The sequence below is a fragment of the Hordeum vulgare genome, chromosome 2H, assembly GCF_904849725.1.
Source record: "Hordeum vulgare subsp. vulgare chromosome 2H, MorexV3_pseudomolecules_assembly, whole genome shotgun sequence".
Classification (NCBI taxonomy): Eukaryota; Viridiplantae; Streptophyta; class Magnoliopsida; order Poales; family Poaceae; genus Hordeum; species Hordeum vulgare.
The window spans coordinates 383,392,995-383,409,593 of NC_058519.1; the positions used below are offsets into that span (position 1 = coordinate 383,392,995).

The window sequence follows — 16,599 nt, forward strand, 5'->3', positions numbered from 1 at the left end:
TTTTTTCGCGAGATGCACGGTTTTGCTTCCGCGAGAGGAACGGATCTTCTTTCCCGAGAGGCGCGGTTGTGCTTCTCGAAAACAAAAAAAATATGTTTTTTCTGCAAGAGACAGGGCTTTGCTTTCGCGAGAGGCATGGCTTTGCTTTCGCGATAGGCACGGACGTGCCTCTCGAAAACAAAAAAAATGTGTTTTATGTTTTCCGTGAGAGGCACGCTTTTGCTTCCGCGAGAGGTACGGTGTTGCTTTCGCAAGAGGCACACTGTGCCTCTCAGAAACGAAAAAAACATTTTCTGATTTTCGCAAGAAGCGCGGTTAAGCTTCCGCGAGAGACACGGTTGTGCCTCTCAGAAACAAAAAAAATGTGTTTTTTGTTTGTTTTATCGCGGGTGCACGGTATTTTTTTGTGAAAAAATAAGTTCGTCAAAATCTATCAACATGTGATCAAGTTTTGAAGATCTCGACATGAAAAACTCGATGGTGAAAATGGTTCGAGATTTGAACGTACAATTTACAAGATAAAATATTTTGAAAATACGGATCTACGGAAAAAGGAAATCTTCAGCTCGCGGCAAGGGGCACACATGAAAGTGATCTTTGAAAGGATTACTTCTCAATTAGTGTTTTTGTACATTCGTCCTATTGAAACATTGAATTAATTGGAGGATCGATACCCCCACGTGCACTAATCTACCACATTCAAAACAAAAATGTGGCACCTTCTCATTGGGATGTTGAATCAATTTGCGGCCCTCATGGCGATTTGGTCGATTAGTCTATCTTTGAAGATTCAGATCTTCCTGTGGCAGTGAATCCGTGGCCGTGTCCCCTCCGGTGTTCAGGTACTCAAGCGGAATGGCCCTCGGGATGACCCCCATCCGCTTTGTGGGACGGAGGAAGACTCTAATCACATCTTTTTCTCATGCGTATCCGTGCAATTCCTTTGGAGTTGTTTATGCGAAGTGATCGTCGGATCTTGGTCTCGCAACATTTTCCCCGACCTCTTCGCCGAACTCCAGGCTTCGCCTACAAACCTCCGCCACACTAGGTGGTTGACTGTTAAGGTGCTTTTCTAGACGCTGTGGACGATTAGGAATAAGCTTGTGATTCAACATTTACCTCAGCGACAGGCTACTGATGCGTTCTTCAAAATGCGTGGCTTTACGCAGCTTTGGCGGTCCCTTAGCCATCCGCGGGATTGTGAGACCATCAAGAACATCATTGCCCATCTTCGGGCGTTAGCTCTCTGCTTGGTGCCGCCGCTCCCTCCTCCACCACGAGAGCCGGATTAGAGTTCGTGTTGCATGTTCGATGCCACTTGTATTTTTATGTTTTTTTTTAAATAAACTTGAACTTTATTGATTTGAAATAATGGTTACATCATCAATTGTTATAAGTTCAATGTCCCTCATAAGCTCTTCGAACCGGTCCCTAAATTTGGCTAGCCTACCAATTTCATGAGCCATCTTATTTGCTTCTCTATTACAATGTTCAAACATAACAAAAGGAAAATCACAAGCTATAAAATAGCAGTAATCAAATATTGGCGTCATTTGTATTTTTATGTTTCTTTGGGCTTGTTAAGTTGTGCCCTAAGCAAAACTCGCGTACCTTGTGTTTGTGTGCTACTTGTGTGCGATGTGTGTGGGCATTTGTGCTGTGGCTATTCTTAGATATTGTACTTCGATGATTTGCTTTATTTATAAAGCATGGTGAATTGGACGTTTAATTTATTCGCCCGATTGTTGCATGATCAGAACGATTGATTCACTCGGACCACCCCCGACATACCGCGTATGGTCGTCATATATTGGTGTCCTTATAGCATCTCCAACAGCGGAGCTAAAAAGCGAGTGCGTGTGGTAAACCGGGTTATTAACACGCGTGGGACGGAAACGCGCGCTCCAGCGGAGGCAGAAATTAGCGTGCTGCAAACGATTGCGCGCGAGGAGCGGGCGGCCGCGCGCTAGATTTGACGCACCGCTTCCGGCACACCTATAAATTGCGGCGCTCGCCACGCGGCTGCCCATCGCCCTCCGTACTGCCACGCACGCTCCGCCGCTTCCTCGTCGGGAGCCACGATCAACGTTGGGATGATATTTGGCTCGACACCTCGGACACCGAGGATGATGATGAAGACGACTCCGAATATGTTCTAGTAATTGCACCGTACTTTTTGTCTAGTTGCACCATAGTTTTTATCTATCTATCTATGTATTAAAACGATACATCGTTTATCTATCTATTTACGTATATCTATATCGTTTATTTATCTACTCCCTCCATCTCAGTTTATAAGTCCGGCACGTATATCTAGGTCGTCAATTTAATCAACTTAATGATAAGTATATATTGCAAAAAATATATTATTAAAAACTTTAGATGTTCTATTTTCTAATGATATAACTTTTTATTAAATATTAAAAAAATATAAGTCGAATTGACGATCTAGGTACACGTGCGTGTCTTTTAAACTGTGTGGGAGGTAGTATCTATGTATATCTATGTCATTTTTATCTATCTATCTATCTAGGATTCAACTATGCAGCGGCGCCGCATGCTGATGCTCCCATGCGGCGGCTCGCATGCACATGCATCACGTAAAGACTCTCTTCGTTGCTTGAAATTCAAAAAGTTTTATCTTCAAAACCGTTAATTCAATCGATGATATGTTTTCACCGTTGGCTTTGTCGCGACAAGATCTTCGAAACTAGATTCCAAGTCGACATGTTTCGACAAACTTTTTTTTCCTTCCGTAATTGCCACATTGTTCCACTCACTTGCTATATTATTAACCACTTACTTGCCCAATAAAAATAACTTAATTGCCATATATTTTTTGTCGTTTCATGCAAAGATTGTCGATGCTTATAAATGCGGTCCCCAAAATGTTTTGATGTGCTTGTCATTTTTTTCTACTAATTTGTCATATGGTCTCATAAAGCTTGTAGGTGCTTATAAAATCACAGTTGCCACATATATTTTTTGTGCTTGACATTTTAATCCTACCTCGTTATCATATCGTTTCGTACAACTTGTCAGTCATTGTAAAAAAATAGTTGTCACGGTGTTTGCTGTATTTACTATTGAATTATATCCTTAATTGTTATGTTGTGTCGTAATAAAAGGACATTTGATTGTTCTCAAACGTCGTTGTGGTAGTGTTTTGTTGTGTCGGTCAGTTAAATTCTACTCAAATGACATGCTTTTATATCATGTATAATGAAATATTTTACGAGGCTTTGTACGAAACAACATTAAAAAGTGACAATCAAGTTATTTTTTGAGGCAAGTAAGTGATTAATAATATGACAAGTGGATCAAAAAATGTGGCAAGTATGAACGGAGAAAAAGTTGACCAAACATATCGACATGGGATCTAGTTTCGAAGAACTTGTCGCGAGAAAGTCAATGATGTAAACGGATCATCGATTAAATTAACGGTTTTGTAGATAAAACTTTTTGAATGTCAACCATAAAAAGGGAATTGCACGTTGTCCTCCCGCCGCACGGCAACGCAGCCGTGCGCACGCTATCAATTAGATGTTCCCATCTATTTATATATCTAGTCGTAAGCTGCATTTTAACACGCCTGTTGAAACTACGCGCGTGCTCGATAGTCAACGCTGACCGCCGCGTTCAAGCAGACCAACGACGCGTTGTAAACTGCTTTTTAGCGCGTGGCGGGTTGGATGGTGTTGGAGATGTTAGGTTGATCTCTTTCCCAATGGGCCCAACGGCCCATTGGACCTTGACTCACGCCCTAATCGGGGGCGTCCAGCCCAAGCAAGGCTGGTGGGCGCCTGTCGCGCAGTGCTATATGTAGAGGAGGTGGGGACCATGGAACGGGTTACGAGGTTTGCCGCCGCCACTATTTCCCCACTCTCCTAACCCTAATCCGATCCAAAGGGTAGCACTGAAGCGATGGGAAGTCCACCGTCGCCGCTGCCACATCTCTCTCCTTCCCCACCGTCGTCACCACCTCACGACGGTCTCTGGAGGGAGCTCATCGAGTTCATCACAAGGTAATATATCACTGCTCTCACCGAACACATCTAGCCTTGTCGATCCACGGGATCTATCAATGGTATCAGAGCCACAAGGCTTTAGATGTGTTACGATTGCAAGAAGATAACGAAAGCGAAAAAAGTTTCCCCTCCCCGATATGAACCCTAGATGGGCAAAGACACTGAAGATGGCCTCGGGCCTCGTCGGCAAAGAGCGTCGCCGCAAGGCCGCGCCTGTTCCTCTCGGTCCCCACACGCATCGGCAAGCCGAGGTGTGGGGAAGAAGAACCTACCTCCTCGGAGGCAACGTATGGATCTAATTAGATCCAAAAGAAAAACGAACAAAGGAATCGGATTGGATCCCGAAAACAAGAAAAAAGGGAGGGGAACATGCAAAGCAAAGAAAGCCACCCCTCCAAGGGCAAAGTAAATGCACCGCGGCCACGCCGTTTGACGGCAGCGCACTTTCGCTAAGGGAAACGCGCCACCGGCGAAGGGGAGGCAACGGAGCAAAGGCAACAGTGACACGAAGCAAAGTTTTATACGGCAAAGGCAAAGCAAATCCACCCCTCTCGGGGGAAAGGGCACCACCACCGAGCCGTTTGACGGCGGCGCGTTCACCCTAGAGGTGCTCGCGCATGTCGGCAAATGGGACGGAGACGGCGCCGTCGCGTCACACATCTAGAACCTTCTCTGGTCGTGGTGGTGCTAGGCAAAAGATAAAAAGAATAAGGGCACTGCAAGCACGCCGTTCGACGGCGATGCGCTTCCGCTAAGGGAAACGCACCACCGGCGAAGGGGTGGCCACGGTGCCAACAGAGCAAAGGAAGCTGCCGGCCAGATCTAGGCCCACCTCGGCGGGGCAAGGAAGCCGCCGCGCGAGGCAGGCCGAGAGGCTGCGCAGGCAAAGAAGCTGCAGGGAGCCACCACGGGTGCTGCTCGCACGAAGGAAAAGGGAACCACGACCTTCCGCTCGATGGCAGTGCACACACCGCAAGGAGTATGCACAGCCGGCGAGGGGAACACCATGGCTCCGAGGAAAGGAAAAGAGGTGTCCACCATGAGCAGAGAACGGCCACGGCGCGCTGCGCTCGGCGGGGCTCGAGGGCCGCCACGCAAGGCAGTGGCTCGGCCACCGCAGCAGGAGGGCGCGCGCGACGCGGGGCCCTTGGCCGCCACGGCCGGTGGCCACCTCCCACACCCTCCGGCGGGGCATCTAGCCACCGCGCGTTACAGGGAAGGGAGCGGCGGCGCGCTGCACAGGAATCCCACAGGAGCCTTTCGCTCGACGGGAAGAATGAGAGGGAGAGCGGCGGGCTATGGGGAAATGGCTTAGGGTTTCCCTCCCCAGCCGGCTCCTTCCCTTTTTGTCCAAGCGAAGGGTGCGGGGGGCGTTGGATTAAGATGGGCGGCTGGGATTGAAACCCTAGCCGCCAGCAGGCCGAACGGGGCCGGCCAGCCCACTGGACCCGATGGGCCACACAGGCTGGCGGGAGCTGCGCCAGCGCTTGGTCGCCACAGAGAGCGGGCCGAGGCCACAGGCCAGCCCAGCCGGCCATTTTTTTCGTATTAAATGGATTTTAAGCTTTCTGTCCATTTTAGACAGATTTAAAAGTGTTTTCTAGACATTTTTCTATGAAAATATGTTTAGAAAAATAGAAATTAAAGAAATGTTCAAAGTTTCTCACAAGTAATAGAGATTTTTCTGTAAAGAAAAATGAAAAGTTTTTGAAAAGAAATAAAAGGCACTTCTAGACATTTTTTTTACGAAATTATGTCTAGATAACAGGAAATAAAAATGTTGCTATTTTTCTGTTTAAATCAACAGAAATATAATAGTATTTCTCTGAAAAGAAAAATAAAAGGTTCTGAAAATAAAAGAAATATTTTCAGAAAGAGAAAAGTTCATGGATTTTATAAAAGAAAAAAAATAAAGTTCATGAATTTTTATTTTAACAGAATATTTTTATGTAAAGGTGCATGAATTTTCATATTCACGTTTTTCCGCTGCAAAGTAAAAAGGTTTAGTCCTCCAATTAAATTGGAACCAACGGGAAAATTTAATTGGAAGAAATGTTATTAGCAAAGGTTTTCCCTTGTGGGTGAAAAAAGAATCAAATAGTTTCCGCTATGACAATGGAATGATGTTAGTTTTTAAATTTAAATATGGTATTGTTATTTTCTGACCAACGTTGATGATAACAATACTATAATTGTATGAGTCATCTTATGTTTAAAGCTTAAATCTTTGATAAATTTTGTATGAAAGTGATCAATTTTCGGAGCACAGATAAAGAAATGCATATGGTTAATGATGATGATGATTATTTATTAGCAAAGTTGTTCAATAGAAATACTATCATCACATTGTTTATGAGTTATATGCATTGTTTCCATTTCTGCCCAACGGTGATATGGAATAAATGCAGAAGAATGATTTTTTATTCTAATTCTGCCACAACGGTGATTTAAAATATTCCAGAAAGGTTTAATGTGCATGATTTTAATCAGACCAACGTAGGGTTATTTTTATGCTCATTACCGTTGTTTATTGGCTAAGTTTTCTCAGACTAAAAGTTATTCAAGCTTTCACTCATGAAAGCGAATGTTTGGGTACTAGTGACCCGAAAGATGGAAAAGAAAGGTCATAACTTGAGGGAATAAATTCTCTCTAAAGAATGGCTTCAAAAGAAAAGAACTCTTGGATATTAATTCAAGAAAAGAAAAGAGATAGATCATTGAGAGTCTTGGTTGACGAATGTCTTTCATGTTCTCTCTATGATGGAGTCTCCTTTTCTCAGTCAACATGATTGAAATGAATCAAGCAACATGCATGTTTAATTTGACCAACGTCGGATCAAACATGTGTGTCAAAGATAATTCAGCTTTATTTCTGAATTTGATGCAGTCAAAAGAGCCAATTATGGCATTTATGCCCCTTAAAGGGAATTACCCGCATGGCGGGAAAAGTCTGGGAAGAATGCCTGCGTAACCGGGTAAAGTTGACATTGTATTATGTCAACAATCCGTGTATGGCGGGAGAAATTTTGGCAAAAGCCTTATCCTGTATGACAGGAGAAAATTATGATGACTCATGTGCGGTTAATGTGTCCCACTATGGGAGAAAAGTATGGAGTAGCTATTAAGCTTTCCTATTATCGACCGTACACCTTATGTGTAACGGTCATTATGCAATCACTAAATCCAGAAAGGATAAAAGTAACAGACGAACCTAAAGACAAGAATGATATGCAAGTGTGATTTGCAAAAGAGATAATGATAAAGAACTCTGTTGAGATTCTGAAATGAAATGAGGAAAAAGTACTCCCATACTAGTTAACTTATAACTTCATTTTACATGAAGTGATAAGATGAATGAGCTAGATAATCGAAGTTTCCTCATTTCACAAGAGCTATGAATGGGTTTTGAAATTGTGGCAGAAAAGTTCTTGCCACATTTCGAGGGGGAGATAGAGACATGAAATACATTGTAGTGTATTTCATGACTCCTCTGAACTTTAGATGTGATGCACATTATGCATCTAAAGTGATCTATTAATGAAGAATGTGATTGTCAAGGGGAGTACGACAGTCATCTGAATACCGTCATTATGATACCCCTAAAGAAAAGAGATAGTTGTATTTTCGGATCTTTTATAGTTCCGAATGCAGACTAAGGAATACAATGGTGGTGCTTAAAGTGTCATAAAGAAGAAAGTTTAAAGATACGCCATTTCTTCAGTGAAGATGGAGTAATCTGGGTGAGCATGTTGTATAACCTATACAACACCTGTTGTTAGCTCTACAAGGGATCTTGTGATACAGGTCCCTGTAAAACCTATTGCCTTTTGGAAATGGGTGACTATAGAATTAATTTGCCTTTTGGCAATGACAGAGCAACGACAACCCCATATGAAAGAAGTGCTAGTACTTGAGATTTTAACGGTCTCTAGGAATGTGAAAATCAGATACTTGTGATTACTATAAAGTCTATGTTAGTGAAATTCCACCATTTGAATTTCACTAACATAGACTTTATGAAGGGTCTACAAGGCAAATGTGACTCCAAAGGAAATATGTAAATGTGTAAAACATGACTTAAATCGAAAGATTTTGTGCAAAGAAAATGAGAGGACAATTGCATTCATGCAAAGTTATAGAATGGGAAATTTGTTTCCCAATTCCTATGCATGTGGATGATGTCCTACTTGCTAGTGGCGATGTCAATCTACTGCAGGAGGAGAAAAGAAGTTATTGTCCTCAAAGTTCAAAAGAATAAAAGGGGGTATTAGGAATGTCGCATGGACATGCTAAGAAAGATCTCTAAAGTATGCATACGAGAAAACATACGCCTGTTCTTATAGTCAAGGGTAATGGAAGTGGAAACTATGGTGTTCCAAAAGTTAATAAGAAAAGATTGTAAACGGATATGGTACCATATGCTTCAGTTGTTGGAAGCTCAAGATATTACCCTGACACAGTTCACGTATATATCCGGGTTGTTTTGGCAATGTCCAGTCCATAGATAAATCAATGGAATGGATTAAAATATATCGGCCTCATGCTGAAAGAAATAAGTGCTCTCAAAACATTGTCAGTACAAAGGAGGACTTGTGAAATGTATAGCGAAATCCACAATTGTCGCTAACTTTCATACTCAGAGTTTTTTGTGGAAAATCTCCAAATGAGTAAAACGATTGTCATCAATGTGATGCAATGATATGTTATAGCTTGATATGAGGCTGAGGGACGGGCAACATGGTTAAGGCTACCTGTACCCGGAGTGGATAATGGCTGACAACGACGATTACCATTTTAAGTTCTTTCGCTCCTGTCACAACGAGTCAAGTGTTGATGCCAAACACACTGACAAAGAGTTACGTGTTGTGAAGGAGAAAGTCCAGAATTATGGAAAAATGCTTGAAGCATAAAAGCAACAAACAAGTGTTTGCAGATCTGCTTATCAAAGGCTTACCGCCCAGTGTGTTCGGAGAACACATAGTCGACATGGATTTTATGGTATAGTCTAATATTTCCGGACAATAAAGGGCCCAAGGTTAAAGAATATGTCTCAAAATAGAAAGGTACATTGTGGTTGTCTGATTCCATCGGTAATTGAGCCGTGACGATGAAACATGCCCTATGTATTGATCTGTTACGAAACGGGTAAAGTTAAAAGTATATGATGAGATCAAGGGGGGAATGTTAGGTTGATCTTTTATCGAATGGGCCCAACGGCCCATTGGACCTTGACTCACGCCCTGATCGGGGCGCCCAGCCCAAGCAAGGCCGGTGGGCCCCTGTCGCGCAGTGCTATATGTAGAGGAGGTGGGGACCATGACACGGGTTACGAGGTTCGCCGCCGCCACTGTTTCCCCACTCTCCTAACCCTAATCCGATGCAGAGGGTAGCACTGAAGCGATGGGAAGTCCACCGCCGCCGCTGCCACATCTCTCTCCTTCCCCACCGTCGTCACCACCTCACGACGGTCTCTGGAGGGAGCTCATCGAGTTCATCACAAGGTAATAAATCACTGCTCTCATTAAATACATCTAGCCTTGTCGATCCACGAGATCTATCAGGAGATGCTCTTATTTCAGGATTGTGCGATAAACATGGCCCTGCGGACATGCATGCAGAATCCAGTTCTCTCAAACAATACGAGGAATTAATCCGGGCTAACAATTTCCGTCCAGTATTACACTCATCGTTAGCAGTTTAGCGTGGCTCAGAAACGTGGGATTCGTCGGCGTCGCCTCCCCGTATCAGGCTCTTCCTCGCTGTCATCCCCGGGGATGGTGGCGTTGACGTTGAGCTCGTAGACGGTGAACTTCTTCTCCTCCCTTGCCGTGGTGCAGTTGACGTAGCCGGACGCCAGCCGGAACTCCCCGGTGCCGCCGACCACCGCCAGCTCCCTCTCCTTCTTGGACGCGTCGTGCCGGCCCTCCACGACGATGGTGCTTCCATCGTACTGGCCGCCGGTGAGCAGCATGACCATGTTGACCAGGTACACCGGGTGCCGCATGGACGACAGCATGGCGGTGCCCTCCGCGCGGCCCACCTGCTTGGACGAGGAGCTCCGGTTCTGGGTGAGGGAGTCGTCGAACGCGTACGTCTCGCCGAAGTAGTGCTCCGGCGGCATGGACGGGTTCATGGGGCCGGCGCCCTTGACGATGAGCACCGCCCTCTGGCCGGGCGGGGCGAAGACGTTGTGCATGTACATGCGTAGGAGAATCTCGCGCGCGTCGTCGGCGATGGATGCGGCGGCGAGGGCTAGAACGACGGCGGCGGCAAGGAGCAGGCGGTGCCTGGCCATTGGGGGTGTTGTTGAGCGTGTGATTTGGGAGCAGCGTGGCTAGAAAGCTGAAATGACAGGTTGTGGTTAGGCTGCTCGCTGCTCACAGGTTGGGAGTGCAGCACAAAGAATTCCAAGAAGCTGAGATGGAAGTTTAATTCTACTGCAGTAGTAGTAGTATGTTCAGGTTCTTGACGCGTAACAAAAAAGTACTGTACTGGTAGTAGCGAATTAATCACGTACGTGTGGTGCGCAAGTTTTTAACTCGGCCTCGGCCTCGGCCTCGGCCTGAAACCTACGCACCACATCGATCGTGTTCTCTCCCAAATCGATTGATCCTATAAAAGGCTAAAACCGGCAAACCACCACAGTGTTTATTTTTGCGGGAGAGATGTTCAGTTTTACAAGTGGCGCCAATGGCAGACTTGTTCTAGGAATCAGCGGACAAGCCCCATCCATGACGACGACCAGGAGCAGGAGCAGCTCCGTCCGGTACTGTCGCGTGCACGTCCAGCTCCAGCACCATGTACACCGCTGACACGTCCTCCCCCGTCCTCCACAGCACGTGCCCGGTCAGTGGCGGAGCCAACTATATGACAAGGCTTGGCATCCGCCACACCTAATTCTTTCGAAAGTACTTGGTACATATATTTTTTTTAAACAAAGTATAGATGCAAATGTTTATATGCACGATGCAAGCATTCATCTTCATATATAAATGCACACACATAAATCTTATCTCTATGAGCACAGATTGAACTGGCATATCATCTTGAAATTTACGGAGTCACTATAGATGTGTTGTCATCGACGAAACGTCTTCGTCCACTAAATGCACGTCACGGAAATATAAAAATAAATTCAAAAATAATACGAGCATTAGGATTTGAACTCTGGCGGGTTGAGGATACGACTCATATACTAATGCGCCTACGTGTTGCATGCTGGTGGAGCTGATGTATTATGTATAGTAGCCTACAAGTACTTCACATTTATACAATATTGCCAGTGTGTTGGGTGTCTTCTTGACGGGCTTGATGTAATGTGCTTGCAACTTACCTATACCGAACTAAAACACAAATGCACAACAATGATCTAACCGGCCGGCTGCGAGTTGCATCGGCTTCCCCGTTTCAAACTTCCGGTGATTTTGAGTGTCAATGCTTAAATTTTGGATTTTGTGGTTGTATTTGCAGAACTCTAATTAATATATATCTGGTACTTTTCTGAGCTTTTGCATAGTTGCATCATAGATGATTTTCTCTTTCATAAATCTTGCCACACCTATAATGTTTTTCTGCCTTCGCCACTGTGCCCGGTAGCCCGCCGGAGCTGTCCCGTCCCGCCGACCACCGCGATCTCCCTTACCTCCTGGGAGATGTCGTCGCGGCCGGCAGGCGATGACAAGGGTGCTCCCGTTGTACGGCCCCTCGGTGATCACCACCGTCACGCTCACCGCCAGCACGGGGACGCCCATGGCGGCCAGCACATACGTGCCCTGTGCCCGTCCGACGGCCTTCGACGTCAAGCTAGGGCCCTCCATCAGGAGATCGTCCATCACCACCGTGTCACCGAAGTAGCTCCCAGACATGGACGGGTGCGGCGGGCCCTGGCCCTTGACGACCCGCACCGCTGTCTGCCCCGGCCCGCCGATGATGTCGTGCATGTAGAAATGTAGGTGACGAGGCGGCAACGAGCGGCGGAGGACGGCACGGCCAGGAGTTGAGCGACGGTGACCAAGAGAACTAGGAGCAGATGGAGCTTTGCAGATTGTTGTAGCGGTGTGGGGTGGAGAAAGCCGAGATTGCAGGCTCCGCTTAATTAATTGTGGAGTTAAGGGCCTGTTTGATTTGAGGCTAATTTTGCTTAGCCAAAGTATGGCAAACCATTAAAATGTGGTAAGTCATAAAGTGTGGCTGAAAAAACAAACGCCAAACTTTGAAAAAAGTTGGCAAAAAAATTGACTCTATGATAAATGGGTCATAGTGACAATAAAGTGTGGCAAGCCAAAATATGGTAAAGACCAAACATATGCCAACTAAACAGTGGCTGCCAAATTTTGGCTCGGCAAAGTATGGCTGGTAACCAAACAGGCCCTAAGAACTATACCTCTTAGGGACACAATAATTGAATACGAACATAACAGAAGATGAACCATCATGAACAAGCTGCTTCAGTGTCCAGCCTCGTTCAGAGAAAAATATGAGCACAAAAAATACACACAAGGACGAAGCAATTTGTTTGTTCGAGATATGCTTTCTCACACCGAAATCGTGACCAAGCCCCACTCCCCAAACTGGCCGGCGGACGTCCAGACCGACTAACACCTATCAAACCTTATTTAGATATATACTCCCTTCTTTTCGGATTTATAAAGCTTAAATCTAAACTTTCATCTTTTAAGATAAATTATGAATGAATGACATGAGTATTGTGGAAATAAAAATTTCTAATTTTCGTCGTTTTCTTACGACAGATGTCATGGATGGCTTATCGAATGTGGTTGGGGTTGTAAGAACGTCGATGGGCTCCGAAAGCGGAAATGGGACAATCGGTGCGAGACACACGATGTATCCAGATTCAGACCCTCCGTGGAAAATAACACCCCTAGACTTGCTGGTTTGGTTGATGGACCGAATGGAATTACAATGGTGCTCCTCGAGCTGTGTGATGGAGGAGGAAGAAGAAGCCAGTAGCCTTCTGCCTCTCCTGTATGGGTGTATGCGCGAGTAATCGGTCAATCCCATGCATGGGGCGGTACCAGGGGTTTAGGCCAACCCCTTGGCTTACAATAAGAATAAAGGGTACCGGGGGGAGTCGGCTGGCAGCCTCTCTAGCCGGCCAAGGGGGGCACCGGTGGAGTAGTCTTGCCAGCTGCAGGGTCCCGCCAGGAGCCGGGGCCTGCCGGCCAGTCGCGGTCATTGGTGCGTGTTTGTTACGCAGCGGCGTGCGCTGCACTGTGTAGCGTCGTCTTGTGGCAGCCTGTTACAGTCAATGGTACGGTCAGTCGCACTGTAGCCATGTCGGGATAGGTAATGGAGTGGATGGCGGGCGTGCTGCCACTGTGCCTCCTCGACCGGTCGCAGTCTGCGAGCGTCAGTGGTACAACCGCTATTTCGATGTAGCCACGCGCGGTCAGGTCAGCGATACCTGAGCCGATGTAGCCATGCCATTGATGATGTGCCTCGCACGCGTTTGTCAGGATGATGTGACTAGAGCTGACCCGCGGGCTGGCGGGACGCAGTTGAGCCGGATGGAGAGCGGCCTTGCTTCGAGCCGGCTTGGTCGCAGCCGGCGAGGGGCAACTGTCCCTTCGTTGGAAGAGGTCGTCTTGTTCGGTTTTTGAAGGAGGATGGAAGAAGTGCTTGATTTTAGCCTACCCCGGAGTTATCCCCCGTCACTAATGAAATATTCTTCACTTATTCAACTTTTGAGGCAATAAATGCAACATCCTCCCTTTATTGAATCTTTATGATGCATGTAGAATAAAATGTATGCATGGTCAATAATGTCCTCACCTTTATTAAATATGACATGAAACTTAAACCTCTTTAACTTAACTGAACTCAAAGTGAGCGTTATATAGTGAAAATCTGAAAAATTTAAGATGAGCTTTATAAACCGAAAAGGAGTGAGTATATGACGAGGTAGGCATGGGTTCTGGATGCGTGTCACGTCCGATCAGTCCACGCTGACCATCCAATCCAGACCCAACTAATATTCTCACTATCGGCGAACACTCGACCGCAGTTTAAGCTCACTCCACTTCACTTCTTTTTGTCTTCTTCTCTTCCTGTCCCCTCCCATTTTGATCCATGACAGACGACGACGGCAGCGCGGTATCTCACAACGACTTTGGCGAGGAGACGTTGCTATGTGATGTAGAGCTGGAGGACTTGGAGGAGCTTTCCATTCGCATCGCGTTGCTACACTCCGCTCGTCCACCGTCGCCATGAAGTGTGAACGACTGTGTCAGCTCTGTTGAAAGGGATGTTGGAAATATGCCCTAGAGGCAATAATAAATTGGTATTATTATATTTCCTTGTTCATGATAATCGTTTATTATCCGTGCCAGAATTGTATTAATTGGAAACTCAAATACATGTGTGGATACATAGACAACATATTGTCCCTAGTGAGCCTCTAGTTCACTAGCTTGTTGATCAAAGATGGTCAAGGTTTCCTGGCCATAGGCAAGTGTTGTCACTTGATAACGGGATCACATCATTAGGAGAATGATGTGATGGACAAGACCCAAACTATAAACGTAGCATATGATCGTGTCAGTGTATTGCTACTGTTTTTCTACATGTCAATGTATCTGTTTCTATGACCATGAGATCATGCAACTCCCGGACACCGGAGGAATACCTTGTGTATATCAAACGTCGCAATGTTACTGGGTGACTATAAAGGTGCTCTACAGGTATCTCCAAAGGTGTCTATTGGGTTGGCATGGATCAAGACTGGGATTTGTCACTCTGTGTGAGGGAGAGGTATCTAGGGACCCACTCGGTAATACAACATCACAACAAGCCTTGCAAGCAACGTGACTAAGGAGTTAGTTACGGGATCTTGTATTACGGAACAAGTAAAGAGACTTGTCGGTAACGAGATTGAACTATGTATGGAGATACCGACGATCGAATCTCGGGCAAGTAACATACCGAAGGACAAAGGGAACTACATACGGGATTAACTGAATCCTTGACATAGAGGTTCAACCGATAGAGATCTTCGTAGAATATGTAGGATCCAATATGGACATCCAGGTCCCGTTATTGGTTATTGACGGGAGAATGTCTCAAGTCATGTTTGCATAGTTCTCGAACCCGCAGGGTCTGCACACTTACGGTTCGGTGACGTTTCGGTATAGTTGAGTTGTAGGTGTTGGTAACCGAAAGTTGTTTGGAGTCCCGGATAAGATCCCAGACGTCAAGAGGAGCTCCGGAATGGTCCGGAGGTAAATATTAATATATAGGAAGTCCTGTTTTGGTCACCAGAAAAGTTTTGGGCTCATCAGTAGTGTACCAGGAGTGCCGGGAGGGTACCGAGGACCATTGGGAGGGGTGTCATGCCCCGAGGGGCCTTATGGGCTGTGGGAGGATACAAACCAGCCCCTAGTGGGCTGACATGAGCTCCCACTAAGGCCCGTGAGATTTGAGAGGCAAAAACCCAAAGGTGGAAAAGGTGGAAACGGTTTCCAAGTGGAAAGGAGGAATCCTACTCCTAGTAGCATTGGAGTAGGACTCCTCCACCTCCAATTTCGGCCAAACCTTGAGGGTTTGAGGCTGCCTCCTCCCTCCCTCCCTCCTATATATATACTAGAGGTATTGAGGGTTTTTTGAGACACAATTTCAGCCACGTGCTACTCTCTCCTCTAGTTTGTAGTTCTTCCTCTAGATCAGATTTCTGCGGTGCTTGGGCGAAGCCCGACAGGAATAGATCACCACCATCACCGGCGCCCCGGAGAACTTATCTACTTACCCATCTCTCTTGTTGGATCGAGAAGGCAAGGGTCATCATCGAGTTGTACGTGTGCTGAACGCGGAGGTGTCGTCCGTTCGGCACTAGATAGGGATGGATCGTGATGGGATCACGAGACGGATCGTGATGAGATCGCAGGATGGGCTGCGATTTGAATCGTGAAGATGTTCCACTAAATCAACCGCGTTATATACGCTTCCGCTTAGAGATCTACAAGGGTATGTAGATTCACTCTCCCCTCTCGTAGATGATCATCACCATGGATAGGTATTGCGTGTGCGTAGGAAATTTTTTGGTTCCCATACTATGTTCCCCAACAGTGGCATCATGAGCTAGGTTCATGCATAGATGATATCTTGAGTAGAACCAAAAAGAGTTTGTGGGCGTTGATGTTCGATTTTCTGCCCTCCTTAGTCTTTTCTCGATTCGGCGGTATTGTTGGATTGAAGCGGCCCCGACCAACCTTACTCGTACGCTTACGAGAGACCGGTTTCATCGACTAAAATGCAACTTGTTGCATAAAGATGATTGGCGGGTGTCTGTTTCTTCAACTTAAGTTGAATCGGATTTGACCGAGGCGGTCCTTGGAGAAGGTTAAATAGCAAACTGCATATCACCGTTGTGGCTTTGCATAAGTAAGATGCGATCATACTAGATACCCATAGCAGCCACGTAAAACATGCAACAACAAATTAGAGGACGTCTAACTTGTCTTTGGAGGGTATGCATGTGATGTGATATGGCCAAAGACATGATATGATATATTGCATGTATGAGATGATCATGTTGTAATAGTTAAATATCGACTTG

At 45.8% G+C, this 16,599-nt stretch overlaps 1 pseudogene; it reads right to left on the reverse strand.

Annotated features, from left to right (window-relative positions):
* Nucleotides 1-10,732: 10,732 nt before the first annotated feature.
* Nucleotides 10,733-13,324, reverse strand: LOC123427458 (annotated as a pseudogene).
* Nucleotides 13,325-16,599: the final 3,275 nt, after the last annotated feature.